Source organism: Castor canadensis, chromosome 2, assembly GCF_047511655.1.
Source record: "Castor canadensis chromosome 2, mCasCan1.hap1v2, whole genome shotgun sequence".
NCBI lineage: Eukaryota > Metazoa > Chordata > Mammalia > Rodentia > Castoridae > Castor > Castor canadensis.
In genome coordinates, this window is record NC_133387.1 from 169,419,821 (window position 1) to 169,443,405 (window position 23,585).

At 37.7% G+C, this 23,585-nt stretch overlaps 1 long non-coding RNA gene across 1 annotated transcript in view; it reads right to left on the minus strand.

Moving 5' to 3' along the window:
* Nucleotides 1-3,498: 3,498 nt before the first annotated feature.
* The window catches only part of LOC141420865 (uncharacterized), a 145,834-nt gene continuing 125,747 nt past the window's right edge, over nucleotides 3,499-23,585 (minus strand). Inside the window, exon 5 of the long non-coding RNA XR_012445546.1 lies at nucleotides 3,499-6,870. This is a non-coding gene — a long non-coding RNA (uncharacterized lncRNA). The remainder of the gene's footprint in view (nucleotides 6,871-23,585) is intronic.

The window sequence follows — 23,585 nt, forward strand, 5'->3', positions numbered from 1 at the left end:
TTTAGCTAATCAATAAATTTTTCAGAAAGATCTTTTTAATTTTCCATATATAAAATTTAATGTCCCTTATGTGCTAATTTTTGTTTTCCTTTACCACTCTAATATCAATTTGTGATGCTTTATGTATTTGGTCATTTATGAAATGTCAATTTCTCCCATTGGGCAGTATTCATCATTAGGGAAGGGACCTTTTTCTGTTTTGTTTATTTGTACCTCCCCATCACTTAAAGACATCTAACAAATAGTACTTATGACTGGATAAATTTAGAGGAATTAGGAAGGAGAAAGTAGGAATGGATATATCTCACATTTTCTGTCTTTAAATCTCTTGCTAAATGCATTCAAGTTTAAATGTAGGTTGAGCATCTGTAATCCAAAAATCTGAAATCTCATGCCACAAATGGATAACTCTGCACCTGACTTAATGTGATGGGTCACAGTCAAAACACAGGTGCACCAAAAATATTATATAAAATAACCTCCAGGCTATATGTAAGGTATTTATGAAACACAAATTAATTTTGTCAATAAACATAGTCCCCATCACCAGGATGTCTCGTTATGCATTTACAAATATTCCAAAATAAAAAATAAATCTGAAATCCAAAACATTTCTGGTCCCACACATTTTTAGCTAAGGCATATTCACTGTGTATAATGAGAGAAGATATGATGTGATCTTTTGTTTTTAATGTTTTTCCTCCTCTGGGGGCATTAATTCCTTGTTTCTTAACCTAGCTACAATTGTATTTCTTATTTGTGAATTTATAAACAATGATATACAATTGGGTAGAATTATCAGAGAAATCACTGCTTAAGTAGAATCATGAGAGAAATTTTAATATATACCAGCAACTCTTTTGTTCTCAGAAGCACAGTATTAAACATTTAAGTAATCAAGGAACTTGGCTTCTATTACATATCTTAATATTTGCATATGTAAGGAATCATATTTGTCAACAAAGGTCAATTGATCATTGAGACAATGCTTCTGTGTGGAGGGGCTTATTGGTCCTTCACTGAAGGATGCAGTTGTAAGACATAAACTATCATCTCCAGAGACTCATTAGTACATGTACGTGGACAGTAACGAACATAAGTCTAATTTCCATTTCCATCATTTCTTTGCCCGAGACTATGGGTCAAATAAAGTACTTTAATTCTTTAACTATAACAATTAAGAGAACTCTTGGTTAACCCAAGCATCTACAGATGTTCAGATTGATAGAGAAAAATAACATAGATTAAAGTCATTGTCAACACACCCCACCATTAGTTGATCCTCTGTCTATCTCTCTACATGCCTTTATTCTGTTGTGTCTTCTCCTAACAGCAGCTTTTCCAAACCTTCATCATCCTTTAATCACACAGTACTGGCCTGAAATACTTGTGACAAACAATAGACCCTGCCTTGTTTGAGTAGATAAGGCTTTCTTAAGTCTAAAAATAGTTTTTGAAATTGTAGAGAGAGCTGAAAAAACAGATTCCAGAATGAGGTTCCAGGATTACCTTCCAGAGCACATCATGGACCAAGGTGACAGTATTAGTCAGCTTTACATTACTACAATGAAATACCTGCAGCGCTTACCTATAAGAGAAAAGGGTTTTATGTAGTGCAGCTCATACTTTGGAGGCTAAAAGTCATGTTATGTGTATCAACTCAGTGCTGATGAGAGCCCTCTCTTTTGACTACATCGTATCATGGTGGTGATGTGTGTATATGTAAAAGCATATATTGCCAAACAAAAAGTCAGAAAGATTGGGGTCACCCACCACCTCCCAATATTGCCACCTGTGGAGCCAGCCTTCAATCACAATGGACCCTGAGGGACAAGCAATCCATATCCAAAGGGTATGCTACTGCATCTTCTGTGATTAAGGGCTTTCAGATCAGAAATGTCCAATCTCCACTGAGCTGATACCACTGCTTTTATATCTACATCTCTGTGGGAAAAGCATATATTCTATGTGCTGCTTTGTTCTCTTGATAACTCTGTTGCATATCAGACTTTCACAGTATATTTTACTAAAAAAAAACTAACACATCTGTCTAGTCTCCAACAAGAGAAGCTGAGGGACAGAGTTTTTTGGGGGATGGAAGGAGCAGATTCTGTATTAGTAAAGCAGGATTTACACTCTGAGACATGAACAAAATGGAGAAAGGACAATTCAAAACATGGGAGGATGTCACAAATGACACATATTTAAAATTCTTGGCATGCTGGACTATCTTGTTGAAATGTTGTCTTCTTGGCCCCTTTCAAAAATGTCCTCTGAATTGCACTTCCCTGGATGTCCTTTTCTGTGTCATTCTGACCACCTGGTATCTGCCAATGAGAGGCATCGTGTGGGATAATCCAGGTGGAGGGGAAGGAAAGGCATCATTTTTTGGAGGCATTTGCAGTTTGATAGGTTCATAAATGCAGAATTCGAAGGAATTTCAGAACCACTAACTTACATATGCCAAGATATTTGGTTAGGTAACTCTAAAGGCTTTTGAGATTCCCAGCAGTTTCCCTGCTAGCTCTTGGGATTCTCCTGTTTTGTAAATGAAGGCTGAGATTTTTCAAGTTGGCTACTTGACTTTCATAGCCTCAGCATTTCCAATATTTGTATAAACCACTAATTCCTAAAGTAACATCCTTCTTTCTTGGATCTGAATACCGTGACTTCTATTTTCTCAACCAAACCTAGCTCATACATTCACATTCTGTCATCACCAATACATATATGCACCATAATTTCAACCATGTACAACATATAATCTCATTTCCTACTTTTCAGAAAAAAGTCTATACAAAAAACTTCCTGATTTTATATTGATTATCGTATCTCCATTTGTATACCCTTTTAGCTCATTCCCTTCCATCCTAAAGGATGAAGTATTCTTCCTTGGAAAGTTAATGCTTCCATTAGTTTGTGATCCTTCAGTCTCTCTTTTTTCCTCTCTTCTGTGTCTTTATTGTTTGTCCTTCTGACTGGTATATTTCACCTCTCCTACATTAGTTAGTTACCTTTTCATCATATAACATATAAAAAAGTTTTGTCATTTCAAATACACAGATAATATACCATTCATCAGGATGTCTAAATTAGGCTTTAAACCAATTCTTACTTCTTAGTCACCCCCATGTCATCACCTGTCATAGTCATTCTAGTCCGTCAGAGGCTGAAAATGGCAGACATTCAACCATTTTCACACAAAGCTTCAGGGCTCAAAACTGCAGACAAAGAGAATATGGAGAATTGGGCACCAGTCTAAGTGTGTCTGCTTGGAAATGACGTGTGTCACTTTCTTTTTTTTTTTTACATCATTGCCAAATAAGTTATATAGGAATGTATAAATTCAGGGAAGAGAAAGAATCAGAGGGGTTCTCAAATTATTATTATCATGGATCTCTACCAAAGACCTATACCCCTTTCTCAATCTGAGACAGATTCCCCACCCTTCATAGTCAAACTGTTACAAACTGTGTGGTCTGTATTTTACTGCCTGCATTTCCATTTATTCCATTTCCTTCCTAACAAATGACTGCCTAGTTATTTTGTATTTTTTTTTTGTTCTGGAAAAAGAATTGTAGCTGGCACTCATTTCCTTTAAGGATCATTAAAAGTATTGGTTATGTATTGTTACTGTTATGTTCTAGAATCCAATTATGCTGTTCAGAAATCTGATGCCACTCTTATTCTTGATGTGTTGCAATATAGGATTATTTTCCTCTCCAATTGTTTTAGGTTATCATCTTCGTACTTAGTGTTCTAAATTTTTGTGGTATGAATTTTTGTTTAATAATCTTTCACTTCTCACAACATCTTATTATGTCCAGTGTTTGACAATCCCTTTCAAGAGGGATGTATTTAAAAAAAATCTTTGACGGTTTTCTTCTTTTCTCAGTTCTCTGGATTTCTGGAATTCCTATTAGACTTAGAATGATGATTTAATTCTTTTTCCTCTTTTATATCTTCAACTCTATCTTTTTATTCAGCTTTCCAAGAGACCTGCCTTTATCTTTTAACACTTCTGTGAAGATTTAATATCTTTCATATTATTCTCCATTTCCATTTCTATTTATTCTATTAATGTTCATTTTTATAGCATTTGTTGTGACTTCATGGATGCACTGTCCTCTTGTACATTTCATGGGAACATTAGTGTTTCTAGTAGTTTTCTTTTGTTCTCTACACTCTCTTTTTCTCTGGTTTTCTTTTTTCTCTTCATTTCCTTTTCTATTTGATGTTTACATTAAAGATTTCTTTAAATTATCATCTTAATCTTAGTTGTCAGTTTACAACATTAAAATACCTTTAGGAAGCTCTGTGCGTAGTAATTCTTGACAGGAGGTAGAGTTCATTGTGGGATAATTGAACTGGCTCCAAATGACTTTGTAAGGGAAACACTGGGCTGGTGAAACAAATACGTCCTTTTTCTTCTGGTCGTTTTCCCTTCCTTGCTGGTGTAACTCTCTGGAGTCACTTTTTTCTTATTTATTACTACATAACAAATTAGCCCAGAACTTAGTAGTTTCAAATAACATTAATTACCTCATAGAATTTATGGTCAGGAATATGAATGAGATAACAATAAAAAAAATCTTATTAGTAAGACAAACAAATATCTTGGTTTTCCCAGAATGCTCCCAGTTTTAGTCCCGAACGTTCTGTGCCCTATAAAACTCCTCGGTCCTGGGAAAATCAGGATATGTGTTTACCATTACATTCCTACAGTCATCTTCAAGCTAGATTGGGATGGGTCTATTTCCAGCCTACTCTGTGGGTGTTGTCAGGGTGTTTGATGGAGGTCCCCCTTTGCTTCTTTGTATGTGGGTATCTCTATAAAGCTTTCTTCATCAGATCAAACAAATAGGAAGTCAAGACAAAGTGCCAGCAAAGATGCTAGAAAGATTCTCTACTTTGTAACTTATTCATGTGTGTGACAGAGATTTTGTAGTTCTCAGAAACACAAATTGGCCCACTTACTGCCATCACAGGGTCAAGTCCCCTTAGGCACCAAGTTTCAGTTTTTCCCTGAAGTCATTTGTTCCCAATCCAGCTGTTTTCTCTCTGCCTACATTAAATCACCCTTCACTAACCTTTTCTACCTTATTAACTTCACCTTTGTGACCATATGTTTTCATTTGACTCTAGTTTCAAAACAGTGATGTTTCAAGAGGAAGAATGGATCAGTCAACCAGGTTAAAACAAAACCCCTATTAAAAAGCTACAATCCATCCTTTTTCAAATTCCCATTATCATAGGCTAATTTCTGTATATCCATGACTGTTCTGTCTAGCCACTGACCCATAAAGATAGTTAAAAATAAATAATTGGATGAAACCAAAGTAACATAACTGCCTTTAGCACATGCATCAGACAGAAATCTTGACCAAAGAAACAAGCAAGCAACCAACCAACCAAAAAAAATGTCAGTGTCTTCTGCCCATTATCCCAAGTGTTAAGAAGAAAAATAAACAGGATGTGGAAAACCTCCTTTAGCGTGACAGCCCTGACATCCAGAACACTGACTGCTATATAGAAGGTGCTGAATAAATGTTTGTTTCATGCATGAGTGTAGTAGTGACAAAAAAAGCACATTGAGCTCAGAAGACTTGGATGAGAAGTGAAAACAGCTTGACTAATTCAAGTAAGACAGCGACTCCACTGAGATCCATTTCCTTATTTCTAAAGCATGGACTATGAAATTTATACAATGATATTGCTCTGAGGACATTCTGGGACAGTGTATGTCAATGCACATGGACAAATTCCTATGCCTATTTTCCCATAGAGTATATATTCTTTCCTTACCTAGTGAATGAAAATCACAGTCATAAAAAATTAATATGGTTTCATACTGTTACTAAATATACCCTCCAAATATCCCAGATTATGTCTTGTTTTATATCAGGTATGACCATCAATCATTTCCTTTCTCTAAGGATATGTATATACGGGGAAGGGACATAGCTCCTTGAATGAAATTTGGTGGACAACTTAACACATGTACTAAGAGGAGAGTTGCTCATGCTGGTTAGAGGGTTGTGGAGAAATTAATCCTTTCTCAGTAATTAACTGTGATTTTTCCTGTCATGAAGGCCAATTGTATCTTCTTATCCATTTAGGAGACTCAATGTTCCGTCTGTCCAAAACCCTATTGTCACCCCCTATCCCGGGTCCTACTGACCACTTACTGACCTTAGCCGTATAAGTCCAAGTTGGAGCGAATAAAAGCTGGCAGATATCTAAACTCTTAATTGAATCTCTAGGTCTTTATTGACTTTTCCTCCTTCAGTCCTCCTCCCTCCTTCTTTGTATCCCTCTTATTTTAGAAAGAAGTTTTTCATTAGTGAATAGAAAATATGTAGGTGTCTGACATCTCCAGAGTGGTAGTGATTACATTGTGCATTAGCTTTAAAGTTCATCCCCAGCTTAATAGGCCTGAAGAGGGATGGATGCACTTTGGCTAAACCAGGAATCTGATTGCTACCTAAATAACTAATTCATCTTCATAGCAGATGGATGTCAAGGATATTCAAAAGCAGATACACCCAAGGTCATGCCAATTAGTTGTGGAGGAAAGCCTGACTAGAAGGTAATTTGAGATATAAACAGCCTCCATTTCCCAAACCTAGTTTCCTTACATAGTTGAAAGGCTTTGGAGATGCACCCAACCTCTTATAGGGAATATGGGAACATGGGGATGAATTCTTCATAAGAGAATACAGATAACCACCTGAAGGCATTATCAGCATGAGGGCAATTATGGAATTGACAAATTCTCCTTAACTGTTTAGTTGCTGGTTTTTCTTCTTTCCTTGCTTCCTTGGATTCACCTTGTTGCCAACACATAGGAATTTGATTCTTCATAATGTTCTGAAAGGAAATTTGAATGACAGGATGAAAATCATTCAATATTCTTAATGTATGTAGCTTCAATATTGGGATGATGTGGAGTTTTGGAGGAAGTTGTATATATTTCCTCAATAATCTTTTTAAAATTGAATACCAACATTCAACTCACACACAACATTCTTCATGCATGAATTCTCATCTACCATGAAAAAGCAGCTGCACAGAACCTTAATGTACACTATCCAGGTCCTTGTTTCTACTTTGTCAGACAGATGCCAACCAGTAATGGTAACTAGTGACCCACAGAAGGCATTATTTAAATAGATTGTTTCTATTTAAAACTTTCTGCTACTTTTCTGATATGAATTGGCTAGTCACATTGATAATATTGCCTAATGGTTATAATTGCTCTCAAGACTGGCTTCATTTTTAGTTCTCAGCAGCCAAGACTATGCAAGATGAATGAGCATTTTCTGGACCAGGTTTAACACCAGGTATCATCTCAAATCAAGTAGGAAAATTGGACCAAGAAAGTAGATCTCAGAAAGCAGAACAAATCAAAGTAACTTTTAAGGAAGGCCCAAGAGTCTGAAAAGTTTGGGAGAAGATTACATCAGCATGAACCTTTATTATTTGCCCTGTCCTAGGTGGCCCCCTGCAGTGTCTGCAGCTCAACTTGTGCTCAGGTTTTCTATTTTTCTGGGAGCTTTGTTAGACTAATTTGATATTTTAAAACTCTGTCACTGCTGTTCTTATTTAATAAGTAACTAATCAGCTCTGCAGTCTGTTGTGCCCTGCTGTTGCTAGAAAAACTAAAATAGGACATTTTGATTAATATTTTTTCATTTTTGAGCAATATGTTCTGATAACTTTTAATATATTGACTCTAGAATATTTGAATGCACATTCTGAGTCTGATGTTGTGCCTTGTGGCAGGTGTTCAATTATGGAGACAATACATTTGCAGGATGAAAATGTCATCAGTGTATAGCATGCATGTAAAGACTTTGCAAAACACAGAATGTTGATATCCAGAACTGAAGACTTTGCAAACATTTTCCTGAATAAACGTCTTGACAATAAAATATGCTACAGAGTTTCAAGAGATTTTCCTGAAGGGAAACAACTTCAAAATGATGGATATGCTAATTAGTCTGATTTGATCACTCCACAATGCATACACCTATCAAAACACCGCATTGTATCCCATAAATATATATTATTATGATATGTCAATTTAAAATAAAATAAAACTTTAAAATGCATTGATATTTCTCTTATAGTTATAATCATTCCTCATCTTTTCTACAAAATTCTATTACTATAAAGTCTACTTTACAATAGACTTTTTATTCACAGGCTATTTTTCTGTTACATTATACTCCACATATAGGTGCACTATCATGATCTGTTATACCTCCATTTTTAGAACACTCAAAATAATTTTTAAAACTACATGTTCAATCTTATAGTGGTTATAATCATATTGTAGTTAATCACCAATTTTAATTTTTCAAGTTTTGGGCAAAATTCCCTTGAATATATAAGTTCTTTGTTATCTTTAAACATGTTTCAGTTTATGGAAATACAATACATATTCAAATATCCAAAACATCTGTGTTGCCTAAAATAAAGTTAGCATCTTTACAGATTAGGTGATATACACTGATAATGATGATGACAACGACGGCAAACATTTATTTAACACTTAGGTACAGAAGCCTGCCATGCAATGTTTTGCAATCATGGAGAGCTCAGAATATTAGTTGTCACATTATCCTTTAGAGTGTACTCCCTTTAATGAGGTAAGAACATTGTGGTAATACATTGCATCAAAAAGAGAAGCACAAATACTTGCTTGGGTACATTTGCCAGAAGACAGACTATTGTTAAAAACAATTTCACTCTGTCAGCTTCAGTGAATAAGTGACACTGAAACTGGGGAGAGACAGGTTCAAGGTAATAGAAGATCTCAGGCCTTGTGGAACTTCAGAAGGACCTTGAGAAACACAATGTGGCAACAAGCTTCAAGGAGTGTTTTTTGCATTATTGTCAATGAATATGACCCCTACAGAAGCGGTATACATTTCTAGACTGTCAAATACATGCATACAAGAAAGTAAGCACATCTAAAACCACTGGGTGAAATGAGCAGATCTGTACTGCAGAACTCCCCATAGCCCTTCAAAGCAATGGTAATTCAGTTTTTGCTTTAAATAAATTGGCTTGTTTTCTCTCTCTCTCTCTCTCTGTCTCTCTTTCTCTTTCAATTCCCCAACACTCAAGGCATCAGGATAACTAATTTTCTTTTGACAGTTACTCTGGAAACTACTGTTTTAGACCATTTGAGAATTATTTGGATTTAACTATACAATAAAACTTATTAAACACCTGTTGATTTAATTATTTAGGAAAATCTGCATCTTGCTAAAAAATAATAATCAAAAAGCTCAAAATGAATGATGGCATAAAACAGATTCATTTTATTGAAATAAGGGATCGGTCCCAAAAAAGCAATCAAGAGGACATAAGCTTTATCTTTATGTTGTTCACAGAAATAATTTCTTCCCCATTTCCTCAGTGGTGGTGATGAAGTTCACATACGATTAGTTACATCATAGTGACTCAGCAGTTCCTAAGCACTATGAAAACAGCACTTATCCTAAAGGCAGTGAGGTATTAATGATACTTGAAGTTATAAGATCAGGACTAAAATGCCACCAGTACTAGTGAACATGCAGTTGATTCTTGGAAGATAAAACTGCATATTTCACAGGACTCTTGAAAGAATTAGAACAACTGGCACATATGTGACTGTACTTGGGAAAGCCTAAAGCATTGTAATGAGATTTTCTCAAAGTGAATACACTCAGGGGCCCATTCCAAATTTTGTTTTATTTATTTTGCATTCTCTTATTAACATAAATTAGCCATACAAAGGAGTTTCATTGTGATAGTTACACAAACATATAATGTACTTTGATCAACTTTATCCCACCTATATTAGTCTTTCTTAACTACCTTCCTTGCTCCTTTTCTACAGTTGTTGCTGGGTTTCCCTATACTATTTCACACATATATAATGTACCTCTATCATATTTACCACCCACATCCCCTCCCTTCCCTCTCCTTCCACCCACTGTTGCCCCCACCAAACAATACCGCCTTTTTTTAGGTATAGATTCCTCATGAGTGAAAACACATAATATTTATCTTTATGAGGTTGGCTTGTCTCCCTTTTCTTGCAAGTGACATGATCTCATTCTTCTTTATGACTGAATAAGAGTCCATTGTATGTATGTAACACATTTTCTTTATCCAATCATCAATTGTTTTGAATCTAAGTTGATCCTATATTTTGGCTATTGTAAATAGTGCTGCTATAAACATAGATGTAGAGGTATTTCTCTTGTGCACTATGACTCCAACCCTTGTTTGAGTTTTAATCAACAACAGTCATGAGATTTACTTTTGTATGTGATGCTGGAGATGGAATCCAGAGTCTTATGCATGCTAGGCATGTGCTCTACCACTGAGCTAAATCCCCAATTGAAAAATTTACATTTTACAGATTTCCTCAGATTTACAAAAACTATTCCACAGTGGTCATTTTCTTTCAAGTCATTTTTAAAGTATAAGATCTTGTTTCTTTATGTTCATGTTTCTCAAAGTGAGATCCATGGCTGTCTCCTTGAGGTCTGAGAGAACTAAATTTACTTTGAATTGCTCTGGGAACATACAATTTTGCAAATTGTATGTTACAGATATTAAATTATCAAAATAACTTTTAACAGCAGCTGTTGGGGATGCATATACCAGGGAAAATGGGCCAACTTCCCACATCTCTTAAATGACTTTACAAAAGCATAACTTAGAAATTTTACTCTGAGAAGCTGTACCTGGGGTGTCCTCATGATGGTTCTACACGAATCACCAGCAGAGCCCCCACTAATTAGAAGGAAGATGAATGCCAGGTCTGAACTAAATAAGCCATGATGCAATTTAATTAAAAAAACAATACTGAAGAAGTTCAGTATTCAAACGATGACTTATCAGCAATGAAAGAGTTAACACTTTTCCCACACATTTGTAATTAAATTCATCACACTGTAGTGATGTAGTTTTATGTTGAATGGCTGGAATTCCTCTGGCCTCAAAGCTTGGCAAACACCTCATCTTCATGAGTTACACAAGCAGAACTCCAATTAGAGTGGCCACCAAGGCACTCAGAATCCTTGGCACTGGGACATCTGTGAAGCACACCTTTCTCCAGGTAGACTTCTCTGTTTCCTTAGATCTGCCTCTCCTGATCTCTCTGTGACAAGTGTATTCCCTACAGCACAAAGGGCAAGTCTCATTACAAAACAGGCTAATTCACAGAGGGCCCATGTCAAAACCTTACACAGGTATGCATGCACTTGAGATCATCCAGTGACTCAAGGAATCTTCCAGAAGCTTCAAGAATTCTGGAAGAATTCTTATACTATTATTATTTAAAAGTGAAACTATCACCCGTAGCTCCTATTTTGGAACTTTGAGAATCTTATAAATGACTTCTTTATTCTGCTATCTCTCTCACTTTTTCTTTTTTGGGGGGCAATATTGGGGATTGAACTCAGGGCTTCATGCTTGCTGGGCAGGCACTCTACCACTTGAGCCACTCTACCAGCTCCCTCACCCTCTCTTTTTCTCATTTATACTATAGGGGCAGAATCTTGAACTTTACAAGAGCAAGTTATGAGAGATTAATAGACCTACAGATTTCTAGTCAATGAAAAGTTCATTATTTGCAAGTAAAATATATGGGGCTCCAAGGGACAGCATGCACTCAGAACAGCTAAAACATTTAAAATACAAACATTATCAGATTTAGATCCTTCTGTTTCCTGCATGCTATGATTATCATTTTCTGTGGCAGTTTTCATGAGCCTAATGGGTTTATCTTTTTGTGTGACATCTTGCAGATTAAAGGACCTCAATAGGGGGGAACAGAGGTGGTCATGCAATTAATTTTAAAGTCAATTTATTTAAAAAAAGTCACCTTGAATATGTATATTCTCATAACCACAAAAGTAATAATTAAGTATAAGCATTTATTGAGCATTTACTGCATTAAGCCCTGGTCCAAGTGCTGCTTTGAATTTACTTATATAATAAACTTAATTTACAGATGAGGAAATTATGCACTGTTGGGCAAGAAAAATATTTAAATTCTGCAAATCCGATTTCCATTAGAAACCACAAATCTGCCCATAACAGGATATATTGAATTTTAAAATTGTGTACTGCAATATTTTAAATGCTTTGTATTTTGCTCTAATATTTTAAAAGGTAATAGATCAAAGAAGAACAAATGTTACACTAACAAATTGAGAAAGGGGACAGGAATTTGAGTTTTAATATTACCAATAATAACTATAACACTTAACTTAAGGAAGTCATTTGACTTTCTGACTCTATTTCCCTCATTTGAAAAATGAAATTGTAGGATTGTTTCTTTCATTGCGAATATATGGAGCTCATGTTAATCCCCTAATCTATATTCCTGATGTAAATCACTATCTGCTCTTTTCCACTGAGTTTGAGCACAGTATTACAACCTTCTCAATGTGCTAAGTAACAGCTTTTGATTGATTGAGGCTGGTATGTAAGATTCAGCCTAGTTTTCCTCTCTCAGAATATGATATATAAGATCTTTTCTAGTTCTAGTATTAAATGTTTTTCCTGTTTAATAACATAATTATATGAGTGGGGGAGGATCTGAGTATATGCTTTAAAGTGAGGATAAGCAGAGAAATCCGCAGATGGATTGGGAGGAAAGGGAACTGAATACTGAGAAACATGAAGACACCATGTGAGTCTTGAAAACATTTTCAAGGCTGATTCAAGACTGTGTACTGAGCAGTAGGAAGCCTTCTCCAATGAGAGAATTTACTTCCCCATCTAGGCCCTGCTTGATTTCCCAGCATGAAACCAGAACACTGAATTTATTGCCAGTACAGTGAATTATTTCATTTAATCACAGACTTGGATCTTGCTGTTGCATCTTCTCTCTAATTGTTCCATTTCCTGTTTAGGTGAATGTGCCCTTATCCACAATCTTTCATTTGTTCTTACATTTTACCTACCACTGAGCATGAATGTTGTTATGTATTATATGTAGGCAGACACATGTACTTAGCTTCCTAATAAACATATTCAATGAGAATAGAAAGAATAAAATAGGTAGGAGGAAAGAGAAGACAGATTTTGAAAGGGGTTTGATTCAAGGCACTATTAATCTGTTGGGAGAATTTACATATGAAAACATAAATGGATTTAAAATTCTAAAATGAATTCTGTTCTCATTGTTTTCTTTCCAGTAGAACCATTCTGTCTTTGGATAGTCTAAGTCCTAGGATAGTTTAAACAATATGCAGATTAAGAAGGAAGAAATAAAATTGCATTTATTTGCAAATGGTGATTGTCTGTACAGTACATCCCAATGAATCAAAAAAATTTCCTGAACTAATACACAATTATAGCAAGCTCACAGAATAAAAATTAAATACACAAAATGGTCAATTCAATATTGGAGAGTGGCACAGTCAAAAGACTAACACTACACATCTTCGAGACTTATTATAAAGACACAATCATACAGTATGCTTGTCAGATATGGTAGTACACACCTATAACCCTAGCACTCAGAAAGTTGAGGCAGAAGAATCATGACTTTCAGGCCATCCTTTCCACATAACAAGTTTGAGGCCAGACTAAGGTACAAAGCTCAAGACCCAGTCTCAAAAATAAGACTAAACAGGAAAAAAAAAGACAAAAAATATAGTGAATGTTTGGTGAAATAGACAAACAGATCAATGGAACAAATGCTAGAAATAGATCCATACAAATACAGTTAAATAATCTTTGATAAAGGAGAAAGAGGAAGTAAAAGTAGTCTCTTCAACAAATGGTGCTGGAATAAAAAAATAGTTATAAAAATTTCATAAAAATCAGCTCAAATTGGTTTATAGACTTAAATGTAAAATGCAAAATGATTACATTATTAGAGGAAAATACAAGAGAATATTTAGGTGACCTTAGGCTTGTTGGTGAATGTTTTATGTACAATATGATAGAAGAAACAATTGACAACATAGACTTCATTACAATTCAAAATTCATACTTTGCTAAAGACAGCATCAAGACAATAAGAAAACATGTGAGACAGTAGAATAAAATATTTGCAAAAGACTTAGCAGATGAAGGACTTGTCCAAAATATATAAACAACTCTTCAAACTCAAACAATTTTAGAAAAGTCCTAGTTAGAAAATGGACAAAGGATTTGAAAACATATCTCACCAATGAAGATTACAGATAAAAATAAATATAGGAAAACATGCAAAATGAATGTCATTAAGAAATTATAAATTAAGCAGCAATGAAATACTACTATACACTTATTAGAATGGCCAAAATTCAAAACACTGACAGTACCAAAAACTAGCAAGGATATGGAGCAACAAGAACTCAATTTATATTTTGGTGGAAATGCAAAATTGTATCATCACTTTGGAAGACAGTTTGGCAATTTCTTAAAAAATAGTCATAATCTTACCATATGATCAAGCCATAGTTTTTCTTAGCATTGGTATATGTATCCTTGGTGTTTCTTCAAAGGAGTTGAAAACTTAATTCTACACAAAAACCTGAATGAAATATTTATAGCAGCTTATGTTCATAATTGTCAACTTGGAAGCAATCAAGATGTCCCTTTATAGATGGATGGATAAATAAACTGTGGTACATTCATGCAATAAAGTATTTTCTAGCTCTGGAAAGCAATGAGCTGTCAAGCCATGAAAAACCATGAGGAACTTTAAAATGTATATTACTAAGTGAAAGCAGCCAATCTGAAAAAGCTATACACTATATGATTCAACTGTATGTCATTCTGTAAATTGCAAAACTATGTAGACAGTAAAATGATCTGTGATTTCCAGGGACTAAGGAGAGGAAGGGATGAAGAGGTAGGGCCCAGAAGTATTTTAGGGCAGTGGGACTCATTCTGTAATGGTAGATACATGTCATTATATATTCATCCAAACCAAAAGAATGTATAGCACAAAGAGTGGACATTAATTTGGGGTGAAATGATGTAGCAATGTAGGTTAATTGGTTGTCACAAGTTATAACCTTGACTTGGGGTATAGATAATGGGTGTGGGCATGCTCATTAGAAGATGGGAGGACTGAGGGTGTCACTCAATGGTAGAACATTTGCCTAGTGTGCATTAGGCCCTGGGTTAAACCCCAGCATCTTCCCAAGAAATAAACAAACAGACAAATAAATAAATAGAATTGAAATATGTAAGAATTCTCTATACTCTCTGCTGTTTTGTTGTGAATCTAATATTTCTCTAAGAAAGTGTATTACAAAAACCAAACTAATAGTACCTTAAGGAATATACAAATCCAATATTCTCAGAGATGTCAATATCGGGTATCAATAATTGAAGCCAGTTGTATGGAATACACCTGTAATCCCAGATACTTAAGAGACAGGTCAGTAGGATCATGGTATGAGGCCCACCTGGGCAAAAAGTTAGCAATCCCCCATTTCAACAAATAAATTGAGTATAGCAGTGCATGCCTGCCAATCCAGCTACATGGGAAGTATAGATAGGAGGATCATGGTCTGAGGTCAACCTGGTCAAAAACATGAGACCATATCTGAAAAATAGCTAAAAATCCTGAAAGCATTGAGAATGTGGCTCAAATGGTAGAGCTGCTGGCTAGTAAACATGAGACCCTTAGTTTATACACCAGTCCTGCCAAATAATAATTGATGAAAACAAGTAGACAGAAAATAAAGGCATAAACACTTAAAAAAGAACCAACTTGACCCAAATGACACTCCACCCATGAACAGTAGAATATACATTTTTTTCTAGTACATAGAACATTCTTTAAGTTGGACCACAATCTAACTCTTAGAACATTTAAGTTAAATGTTAAATTAAATTTAAATTATTTCCAGTCAATGAGGAATAATCTCTAATTGCAATGGAATAAAACTGGAAGTTGAAAGCAGAAAGATCTTTGGAAAATATTCAAATATTTAGAAACTAATACTACACTTCTAAGTAACCAATGGATCAAAGCATATAACAAAGGGAAATTACAAAGTATTTTAAACTGACTGAATGGAATGGAAATGCCACAGATCCAGCTAGGTGTGGTGTTACATGCCTGCAATCCCAGCATTTGGGAGGCTGAGGAAGCAGGATTATAAGTTTGAGGCCAGCCTGAGCTACATAGGGGCATTATCTCTCAAAAAAAGTATAAAAATACAAAAAATCCAGCATGCATAATATTCACGTATTAGCAATGAACAACTGAAATTAAAGCAATAATACCATTTACAATAGCAACCAATATACAAATCCTTCACAATATAAAAGCTTATATGTGAACACTATAAATTCACAAAACACTTTTTTAATTTCATTTATTCATATGTGCATACAATGATTGGGTCAGTACTCCTCCCTTCCCCTGCCCCCTCCCTCTTTCCCCCCGACCCCCTTGCTTCCAAGCAGGAACTGTTTTGCCCTTATCTCTAATTTTGTTGAAGAGAGAGTATAAATATTAATAAGGAGGACCAGGGGTTTTTGTTAATTGAAGTGAGGATAGCTATATAGGGAGATTCCTAATATTGCTTCCATGTACTTGTGTGTTACTTTCTAAATTGATTCTTCTTGAACTAACCTCTTCTCTAGTTCCTAGTCCCCTTCTCCTATTGGCTTCTATTGCTTTAGAGTTTCTGCATTATTTCCTTTGCACTGAAGACATCAAATGCTATCTTTTCTTTGGGGGGGGGGTTTCCTACCTATCCTCATACCTCCCTTGTGTGCACTCACCTTATCATGTGATCAAAGTCCAATCCCCTTGTTGTGTTTGCCCTTGATCTAATGTCCGCAAATGAGGGAGAACATATGATTTTTGGTCTTTTGGGCCTGGCTAACCTCGCTCAGGATGATGTTCTCCAATTCCATCCATTTACTTGTGAATTATAAGATTTCATTCTTCTTCATGGCTGTGTAAAATTCCATTGTGTATAAATACCACATTTTCTTAATCCATTCATCAGTGGTGGGGCATCTTGGCTGTTTCCATAACTTGGCTATTGTGAATAGTGCCGCAATAAACATGGGTGTGCAGGTGCCTCTGGAGTAACCTGTGTCACATTCTTTTGGGTATATCCCCAAGAGTGGTATTGCTGGATCAAATGCCAGGTTTATGTTTAGATTTTTAAGAAGCCTCCAAATTTTTTTCCAGAGTGGTTGTATTAGTTGCATTCCCACCAGCAGTGTATAATGGTTCCTTTTTCTCCACATCGTCATCAACACCTGCACAAAACACTTCTGAGGAAAATTACTGAGGACACAAATTGATAGAGAGATATACAATATTCCTGAATGAGAAAAGTCAGCATTTTTAGGGTGTCAGTTTTCCTCACATCTACATAGTCAATGCCACATTAATCAGAATTCTTCCAGACTTTCTTAGAAACTCAGAAGCTGATTGGAAAATAATTATAGAAATGCAAATGACCTAAAATATTCAAAACAACTTTGAAAAGAATGAAATCTGAAGAATTACATTGCCCAACATTCATATTGGCATATTGTAGAGGGGAGAGGGACAACACAGCAGGGAGATAAAATTTTAAGAATCTGAACATGAGGTAGGTCACATAGCACTGAGAGTGAAGTAGCCAATAGAGATGTGTACAACCATATATGGGTTAAACTTTGTTTCTTGCTTCTGTAACCTACTTGCAAGGATATATAAGCCAAAGACCCTTTGTTCTCAGGTGTCAGCCTTCCAATGGAATCCACTAAGCTACTGCAAGCACGCTAATAAATATTGCTTCCTGAAAAACCTTGGTGTCCCATTTCCCTGCTTAAATGTTCTGCAACATTTTTGGAGGCTCTTGTCTGGGATTTGGAGGTGGTATTTTCACCTTATTGTAGCTGGGACTCTGTGTCCCTGGCTAATTGGGAAAGCTGTTCCACCAGGCACCAGTGGGCCTGTTGATCCAATGGAGGGACTAGACTCTCCTGGTACACCAGAAAGTGAGTCTTGGTTGCACAAAGGAACCAGAAGAAGGTTCAGGAACCAACGGGGAGCCATGCCTATCAGCGAAAAACAGTACGTCAATCCCTGGAAGGCCCAGGTCAGAATTCAAAAACATTTTGACATACTCCTAAAACATGGGATCCTCTGACCTTGCCAGTCATCCTGGAACTCTGCCTTATTACCAGTCTAAAAACTGGGGACCAAGGATTTCAGGCCAGTTCAGGAACTCCAGGCAGTAACTTCAGCAACTGTCACTTTGCACTCTATATTCCAAAATCCATATATACCTTTAGGCCTTGTACCAGCTGAGGCAAAGTTTACCTGTCTAGATATTAAGGATGCATTTTTCTGCATCTGCCTAACTCCACAGAGCCAGCCTATTTTTGCCTTCCAGTGGGAAAATCCCAATAATGGAGAAAAGTGGCAACAAACCTGGACTCGGTTGCCACAAGATTTCAAAAACTCCCCCACTATCCTTGGAACAGCCTCTGCATGACTTCAAAGCTTTCTTACCCGACCAGCATGACTGCACACTCCTTCAGTACATACATGACCTCCTGCTGGCTGGACCAACTTGGAAAAACTGTATGAAAGGGATTTGCCTCCTTCTTTCTCTTTTATGGGAGGCTGGATACAAATTCTCTTGGAAAAAAACCCAGATTTGCCAAAACACTGTCAAATACCTCAGCTTTCACCTGTTGTAGAGACAGTGTAGGCTTGGCCCTGAAAGGAAACAGGCTGTCTGCTCCATTCCAGCCCCCAAGAGGCAACTGCTGGCAAATCAAAGAGTTTTTGGGAGCCACAGGTTTCTGCAGAATCTGGATCCGTAACTACTCCCTCTTGGCCAAATACCTCTATGATGCCAAAAAGCAGGGAGTATGGGAACCCTTATGGAAAGAGGAACAAGAGAAAGGCTTTAGAGAAATTAAAAGGGCACTCACAAATGCCCCTGATCTAGGCCTGCCAGATATGATGAAGCCCTTTTTTCTGTATGTCCATGAACAAAAAGGGACAGCTATCAGGGTCTTAACACAGCTACCAAGCTCCAGGCATCATCTGGTGGCTTACTTGTCCAAACAGTTTGATGCCATTGCCAGAGGCTGGCCACCTTGCTTGAGAGCATTAGCAGCCACCACTGCCCTGGTGGCAGAGGCAGATAAGCTTGCCCTGGGACAAGAACTCACTATCTGAGTTCCCCACTCTGTCTTAAATCTTTTGGCATATAAGGAAAATTATTGGCTGACCATCTCTTGGATGATCAAATACCAGAATATGTTATGTAAAAAGCCACATATCTGGCTAGAGGTTGTTAGGACTCTAAACCTAGCCACCCTAATGTCGGTTGATTTGAGCCTCCTGGAGCATGACTGCTTAGAAGTTATAGATGAAGTTTGCTTGAGCTGGCCAGATCTAACTGATCAGCCTATCAGCCATCTGAACATTGAATATTTCACAGATGGTAGAAGCTTTATCCAGGACAGCACATTGTTTGCTGGGTATGCAATAGTAATTTTGGGACTCATTTATTGATTCCCACCTACTGCTGGTTGGAACTTCTGTACAAAAGGCTGAATTTGTTGCCCTCATACAGCCACTCCAGCTCACTGCAGGAGTATGAGTAAATATCTACACTGACTCTAAATATGTCTTTACAACCATTCATGTCCATGGGGTCCTATATAAGGAGAGGGGCTCCATTAATTTGGGAGGAATAAGTATCAAGTATTAGCAGGAAATCCTTGAATTGCTAGATGCTGAATGGAACCCTAAATGGGTCACAGTTATACATTGCCAATGGCACCAAAAGGGAGATACAATTGCTCAGGGAACTGGAAATCTGATAGGGAAGCCAAACAGGCAGCCCTCATGAGGGGACCAGCCCCAACTGCCCTGACAGCTGCCTTGTTCCCATGTTCCTTACCTGAATGGGACCCATGGAACACATCACATGAACAGGCTTGGTTTAAGACAGAGGAGGGAAGTTTTCTACTGGAAGGATGGTAGAAGTTTGCTGATGGCCACATTGTCATCCCTGAATCACTGGCTCCTAATTTGTCAAGCAGTCCCATGAAAGAATTCATTCAAGGTGAATAGCCCTCAAGAACACCCTGACCCAGCACTTTTATGTCCCCAAACTCTCCAGCCTAAGTGAAGCAGTATGTGAAAGACATAGCCTATGTTCCAAAAACAATCCCCAGCAAGGGCCATGGCACATCCCCAGGTGCAGAGCGTTGGCTGAATTCCTCTTGAAAACTTTATCATGGACTTCACTGAAATGCCGTGGGCTGGAGGATGCAAATATCTATTGGTGTTCATCTGTACCTTCTCAGGATGGGTGGAAGCCTTCCTCATGCAGAATAAAAAGGCCTAGGAGGTGGCCAGATGTCTGCTAAAGGAAATCATCCCTCAGTTTAGAATACCTGTATCTATTGGGTCAGATAATGGGCCAGACTTTGTGGCCAAAGTGGTACAGCTGATGGCTAGGGCCTTAGGAATCACCTGGAAGTTGCATATGACCTACCACCCTCAGAGTTCAAGAAAAGTAGAACATATGACTAGAACCCTAAAGTTACAGTTGGGAAAACTGTCAGGAGACCCATCTGCAGTCAGACCCATAGCATTATGGAGGATTAGGTCTAGTCCCACAAAGTGGACAAGGCTTTCACCTTTGAAGTCCTTTATGGACTTAATTATAGTCCCAACCTCCTTAATCAAAGGCATACAGGGGGACCTCAGAGAAATAGGGGACCTTACCATGAGACAACAGATACAGACTCTTGGGTTGACTCTTTCAAAAATCAATCACTGGGTCTGGGAGAGACTTTCCATTAGCCTGACAACTCCCATACACCCTTTCAGGCCAGGGGATGCCATCTGGGTTCATGTCTAACTGCTAAAACTCCATTGGAGGGGCCCTTTTGTTGTTATTTTGTCTACTCCCACCACAGTTAAGGGAATGGAAATTGCTCCCTGGGTCTACAACAACCGAGTAAAGCCAGCTTCTATCTAGTGGGAGTGCATCCCTGATCCAACTTCACCATGCAAGATATTCTCTGGAATGCCTGTGCCCTTCCTCAGCAGGACCCTGCTCTCTGGGAGACAACAGGGGGCCATGAACTCTGGAAGCTGATTAGTCAACGCTTGGTGGAAGGTTGAGGAGTCATCTTCTTCCCCCTCTAAGAATGGGTCTTTTCTATGTTGTCCTTTTGTTAAATTTAATCAGCCCCTTGCTCAGGAACCTCCAGATCTCAAACTGTGGCTTATATTTGCATACTACCTGGGCAGGAAGTGTTGTCACCGGGACTATGCTTTTCCATACTGACTATTCCTGTGCAAGCACTATCATGAGGTCATGTACTTACAACCATATCACCTATTCAGTGTGCTCCCATAGTAATCAGCATATCTGCTTCAACCCCACCTACAGACCTCAGTAGCAACGGCTGGAAGCTTGAAGCTTTCACAGCATTGGGGACCTTATTAACCATATCTGGATTAGTGATTCCAACAAACCTGTCCATTTACTTTGACATGTGTGCCACAATAGCTAAAAACACAACTATGTGGGGCGACTGTGGAGGCCTGGCCTGGGAAAGGGCTATATGCTAAATGACCAATATACATGTCCAGAGACCACCAGCCACGTGTTCAGCTGTGCATCCTATAAGCAGCTCTACCGCTTTATGGGGCTGTGTGATATTGGTGACTTGAAAGAGGAAGAGGGCTACCATCCTTCTCCAGAAAGGGGAAGCAACCTCTAACTGCACTCTTGGCACTTGTAACCCAGTAAATTTTACCATTTTCAATCTCAGTGAACCCACCTGGGGAACTGGACAGGCAATTGGCATTTTAATTGATGGAAAGGGTGCAGACCCTGCTGGTACTCTGCTACACTTCAGGTTCATCACAATCACCCGTAAGAGTTCTTTTTACTAAGTCTTTCATTCCTTTTAAGAGGAAATGAAAGTGAGTTCCCTATATCTGTAAAGAACAAAAACTTGTTCTTCTCACTGACTGAGTCTATAACCCAGACATTGAATGTCACTTCATGCTATGTTTATGGAGGAACCAACATGGGAGACCACAGGCCATCAGAAGCAAGGGAGCTAGACCCATGGGTGCCCTTTAATGGAACCACTTTCCTGAAACACAGGAAAAGAATCTGGTTCCTAAATACTTCCAATTACTCCTCACTAAAAGTCCAGTTCTCCACCCCAGTAGAGGATTTAACTTGTTTAGGACAAAAGTTTTACAACAACACTATCCAAAAGACCCAATGGTGGGGAATTCCAAACCTCACAGAGCCACAACCCCACCCATTGGCCAACTTCTCTAATCTCCAGAAAATTTGGAACAATCTTACCATGAACATAGATTGGCAGGACCCAGGGGGCTATATTGGATCTGTGGGAAGCAAGCATATATGGTGCTACCCAGTAGCTGGTTTGGGTCTTGTGTGTTGGGCACAATCAGGCTGTCCTTCTTCTTGCTCTCCCTCAGGCAAGGTGAAAAGCTGGGAATTCCCATATGTGAAAAGAGAAGTGAGCTGCTTTACAAATTAGCAGTTGGAAAGTTAAGGAATGTCCTCCTGAGTCCTGCCACTTGGGCAAAAGACGAATCCTGGGACTATCACACCCTGATTTATATGCTTAACTACATCATCAGGATATAGACTGTTGTTGAAATTGTAACTAATGAAGCCCCAAGAGCCCTCAATTTACTAGCGAAACAAAGCACTAAAATACACAATGTTATCTATGAAAACCGCTTAGCTCTAGACTACCTGCTTGCTTCTGTGGGAGGAGTTTGTGGAAAATTCAACCTAAGCAACTGTTGCTTACAGACTGATGAAGGGAAAGTCATAGAAGAAATCACAGAAAGAATGAGAAAGACTGCCCATGTCCCCATCCAGACTTGGAGAGGATGGAATCCCAATGACCTATTTGGGGGAAGGTTCTCTGCCATAGGCGGATTCAAAATCTTGATAGGGGCAATGGGTTTGTCCTGGGAGCATGTTTAATATTACCTTCTCTTGTTCCCTTAGTACAGCAGTCTATCAGGACCATTATGAAGGCCACTATAGAAAGAAAAACAGCCACCCATATAATGATGCTGTGGAAATATAAACCCCTAAATCAAGATGATGCTCTTTGATCCTAGGTGGGTTCAAGCATCAAATGGGGGAATAATGCTTCAGGGAGAAGAGGTGCAACATAGCAGGGAGACAAAACTTAAAGAATCTGAATATGAGGAAGGTCACATAACACTGAGGGTGAAGTAGCCAATAGAGATGCGTACAACCATATATGGGTTAAACTTTACTTCTTGCTTCTGTAACCTGCTTGCAGGGGTATATAAAGCAAAGCCCCTTTGTTCTCAGGTCTCAGTCTTTGGATGGGATTCCACTGAGCTGCTGTCAGCATGCTAGTAAATATTGTTTCCTGAAAAGCCTTGGTGTCCTGCTTCCCTGCTTGAATATCCCACAACAATATCATCAGCACAGAACTGAAAAGTTCAAAGATAGGCAAACATATATATGCTCAATTAATTCTTGACAAGATTCAAACTTAATTAAGAAATTATAGCCTTTTCCACAAAGGTTCTAGAATAA